The following is a 5,042-nucleotide window of genomic DNA, read 5'->3' as shown; positions in this document are numbered from 1 at the left end:
GCTTTTTCCCTACCTCACTGGTCAGGAGAAGGGGCGTTGTGAAGGTCCATTTATGTCTGTAAAGGGCTTTAGAGAAGCGTATGGACTGCAGCAATGAAAGCACTGACTGAAAAGAGACAGAGCTTTGTTTTCCAGCACCGGGTCAGGGGGCTCCATCTGCTCTACGAGATTACATTTATTTTTGTCCTCTTAACTGAACTTTCTTTTAATGGCAATGAAATGACAGGCCCTGAAATAGATTTCCTATGGACTCCATCCCAAGTGGCATTGTACCCAGCATGTCTCCCGATAACCTTTCTTCCCTGCCCTGGGACTTTATCTGCCGCGTGACAAACACCCTCACTGGACAGAAAGAGGAAATTCCACTCATTGTTCTGCCACTGCTGGGGTCTGACTAACACACTCTATCTTCTGCCTGCTGCACTACTGTCAGGCCGGGATTGGCAGGCGTTTCCTGCAGTGACAATCAGCGGGGGCTTGGTGGGAGGAATGCGTTTCATTCCAAGACTCTCGGTTAGATCTCAGCATGAGCCAGCTCAAAGGAACAAATACAGGCTTGCTATTGCATTTTGGCCATGTTGCCATTGACCTGAGGATTCTCTTCTCTGTTGTCCCAGCGCATGGGTTCTAGGGTTCACGTGTGGGGGGGAGGTAGGGTTCAAGAGACCCTTTCCCCTGTTATCAAGTGAGAGAGGAATCCTCACTAGATGGGAAGGGCTCCTGATGATGGAAAAGGTTGAAAACCATTATCCTAGCTGATTAATGTATGCTAACATTATTACTTCCTGTGATATAGCAGGGCCATCTTGGAGCCATATAGGTAAGAGATCATGAGCTAATAAAAATAATCTTATGGACACCCATACCACCCAGACAGTGAGGTGTAGGGAATCAGGCACCACACTGGGAGTCAGAAGACCTGGGTACTGTTCTTGGCTCTGCCCATGACCCTGGCCAAGTGGCTTTGCCTCAGTTTCCTCATCTGTAAAATTGGGGTTAAGCCTTCTTTTGTGAAGTACTTTGAGATTTGCAGCTGCAAGGTGCTGGGTAGCACTTCTTTCGTCCGAGGCTCTCGAAGCACTCTGCAAATTGCACAGCCTCATGTGCCATGTGAGTTAGGGCATGTGAGCCCCATTGCTTAGAAGGGAAAAGTGAGGCACAGAAAGGTAAAGTGCCTCGCCTTATGTCAAGGCCAGGAAAAAGCCCAGATCTCTCGCCTGCCAATCCAGTGCTCTAACCACTGCACAAGCCTTCCTCTCATGCATCTCTAAGCAGGTTAAGGATGGTTAAGTAGGAAAGTGGTAAAAAGAAAAGGTAAAATGCCTCACAGTGGGCTAAATTCTGATGTATCCTTCGTGAGTGCGCTGGTGGATTGGAAGGGGCAGGGACATGGTCTCACACCCAGCGCATGTGTGCAGGACTCAGGAAGAGCTCCGAGCCCAGGAGGAGGTGGCTAGTGAGCCTTTAACTTGTCTTCTCTTGTCCACTTCAATCCCTTTTTCTGTCGGTTTCTTTTCTCTCTAGTCTGTTTTTTTTTTTTAGCCAACTTTTATTTCCTTCCTTTGGCTGATCAGCAACTATAGGGAGTCATCATAACCACCCACAGATAGCTGAAGGGTACCAAGGCCAAGGATGGTCCTTTGTCCTGGTACAGAAGGGGCTCCACTGTCAGTGCAGGGAGGAAACTAGTAGAAAAGAAAATATAGCCTAAAAACCAAAAGGGAAACCATCCTGACATTGAGATCTGTTCCATTTTTACAATTATGATTATTCAGAGGAGCCCCAGTCGTGACCAGGACCCCATTGTGCTAGGTGCTGTTCAAACACAGAGCAAAAAGATGGTCCCTGCCCCAAAAAGCTCGTGGGATAGACTTCTAAGGGCAGTGAGGGGAGTCCCATCCCTCAGAGATCTTTCAAAGGGATCTGAAGAACATGCAGTAAGGAGCCAGCCAGACTTGGTGTTGGAGTGGAAGTAGATGGGACCTACTGGATCGTTTCCATTCCTAAGGCCCCGAACCAGCAATGGGATTCTTTCTATTTAGGTTACTGGGAGTTGTCTCAGGCTCATGAGTTTCAGTGGCTCTGTCAGCCTTTGTAGAATTCTTACCTTTGTTCAAGGGGAAACAGAATCTTCTTAGTTTTAATTCTGAAGGCAGCCTGGTGCTTGTCTCCTGCTGGGACAGAGAAGTATAGCGCCTCCCTCCTTGGGCATAGGATGTATTCCTCTCAGGGGATGCCATGCAAGTGGTAGCAGTATGGGAAGCTTGTAGATGCTAGACTAGGCCACATCTAGGGAAAGGACATGAGTGATAGGATGGCCCAGTGTTTAGGGGCTGAGAGAGCTGGGTTCAAGTTCTTGCTCTGCCAAAGATTTCCTGTGTGATCTTGAGCATATCACTTAGCCTCTCTGGGCCTCAGTTCCTCACGTGTAAAATGGAAATAACAATACTTTCCTACCTCCCAGAGATGTGGAGAGGATGAAGGTTGTGAGGTACTCAGATACAGGATGGTGGGTGTCATGTAAGTACCTAAGACAGACAGAGGAAGCTTTACCATTACAATACTGACATGAAGCTAGATATCTCAACAGTGACATTTATGAGGTTGAAAAACTGAACCAACACCAAGGTATTGGGCAATTAGTACCATGCAGGTGCTAAAGGAGGCTGACTCAGGAAGCAGGCTAGACAGAGACCCAGATAGTGGACAAACTCAGCATGCCATCGTCTATGACATTTATTTTAATAACTTACAATGTGCTCATCTCTGTTGCATCTGGATGCACAACATTAAAACAAACATTTCTTTGTATCCTCCTGCCCTGACAGGGAATGCTAACCCTTCTGCCCACAAGAAAAGAAGCACTGTACATAGCAGGTGTGGGTGGAGGAGAGGAGACAATGTACAATGAAAGGTTGGTCACTCTTCACACTTAGGACTGACTAATCTTCAAATGCTTTACAGGCATTAATTAATTGTTCCTCACAACACCCCTGGGAGGTAGGTGAGTGCTGTCATCCCATATTATAAGTGGAGACCCCAAAGTGTGTGTTAAAGTGATTTGCCCAAAGCCAAAGAAAGTGTTGCTATGAGAAATGGGATTGAGACATGAGAGTTCCAGGCTCCCTGTCCTATACCCAGATCTCTACACTACACCCCATCCCACTCATTCTCAAAATAACTCTCAGTATGATTCTTGTAATTTTGCCTGCTTAATTCTCCTTTTCCGTTCAAACTGTTGAGATCAGTCAGCATTTAGCAGGGGGTGAAGTAATACTTTTCCTTGGACCAACTTCTGTTGGTGAAAGAGACAAGAAGTTGGTCCAGTAAAAAACATTCCCTCGCCCACCTTGTCTCTCTAACATCTTGGGACCAATGCAGCTACAACAACACTGCAAACAGCATTTAGAATGTCATTTGCATCATGACCATGTTCAACATGGACTTGTGTTGATTAAACTGATGGGGAAAAGCCCCAGGATCACCCACTTCTCTTTGGTCCATCATTTGGACACTCAACAGTAGAACTCAGTTGAAAAAACAGGGAGGGCATGGTGAAAAATTCACAAAATGTTGTCTGAAACTTCCCATTGGTATTTCAAACTTCATGGAAAAATCAAAATTAGAAAAACGTTGACCAGCTATGCTCAATATACTTTGCATGCCTGATTGTTACTGATTGAAAGCTCAGTGTCTCATGCATGTGAATGTTTTGCTTGCATAAATAAGATGTATGACTTATGGCTTAATCCAAAACCCATTGAAGTCAATGGGAATCTTTCAGTTGACTTATTTCTTTATTTGTTATTCAATTGGTTTTGGCCTTTAGAAAATTCAGTTTTGAGTGTCTCTACGTCCTCATTGCTAGTGTTGTAGGCAAAGACCTATTGCGCTTCAGAGAATTATATATTTTGTTTCTGTTTTGTATTTTTAAAGTATCTTTTTTCTTGAAAGGATACATCTAAAGCTGGTCAAAAAATGTACACTGGGACACTTTTCCATGAGAATCAACATGTTCTCCATGAACACGTCAATTCCATCAAACCATTTTTCCTGCCAGCCCTGTCTCCCCCACCTCCCAGACCACCTGGACAGCTGCCTTATGGTGCCAACTGTCCTGCCACGCAGTCAGCTTTCTGGGAAGTCCTATGAGAGTGAATCCATCAACTGGGAGCAAGGCAAATAATTCTGGTTTGGTTCTCCCAAAATGGAATGTTTCAGACTTTTTCCTCCTACAAAAAAAATTCAATTTTTTGACATTTTGTTCTGATTTGGGACAAAAAATATTCTTCCACAAAATCAGAATATTTCATGGGAAGGAAATTCAATTTTTTCTCTCTAGCTCTAAATACATCATGACCCAAACTTTGCCTTTGCTTCTAGCTTTCCAAGAAGATAGAATATACTAAGGCTTCACTACAATAGATTAACAAGAGTTGAACAGAGAAAGAAAAAAGAGATCCTGGGGTCAAATTTTCAAAAGAACCTAAGTGACTTAGGAAACTGCCCCATTTTCAAAAGTGACTTAGGTTACTAGGAGAAAATCAGTGGGATGTAGGGTCTATGGCCCAGATCTTCAAAAGTATTTAGGCACCTAACTCTCATTGATTTCAATTATGAAAATGGAGGTTAGGGTCCTATGTCACTTAGGATATGTCTACACAGCAGCTGGTGTAATTACCAGCTTGGGTAGATGTACATGCATTAGTTCTGCTTGAATAATCTCACCTGCCCTAGTACGTAACTAGGGAGTCAGGTGGGATTGTAGATGTACCTTTAGGCGCTTTTGACGATTTTTTACCTGTTATCTCATCTTTTCACTTTTCATCCCAAGAACTGCTCCTCTTCAGCATATCTGAAGCCCTCCCTGGGTCTCTTCTTTTAAGCCATGTTGTCAGACTTGCTTATGGCTCAAATGCCTCTGGGAACTTAATTGAGTGAGTCGGACATTCCAATTTAGCAGCTTAAATGAACATCCCATAGGTATAAAAATATACATTCTATGAAAATATATATATATATATACATATAGTGCAGTTAAA

The sequence above is a fragment of the Mauremys mutica genome, chromosome 22, assembly GCF_020497125.1.
Source record: "Mauremys mutica isolate MM-2020 ecotype Southern chromosome 22, ASM2049712v1, whole genome shotgun sequence".
NCBI classification, from domain to species: domain Eukaryota; kingdom Metazoa; phylum Chordata; order Testudines; family Geoemydidae; genus Mauremys; species Mauremys mutica.
This window is presented reverse-complemented; position numbering follows the sequence as displayed.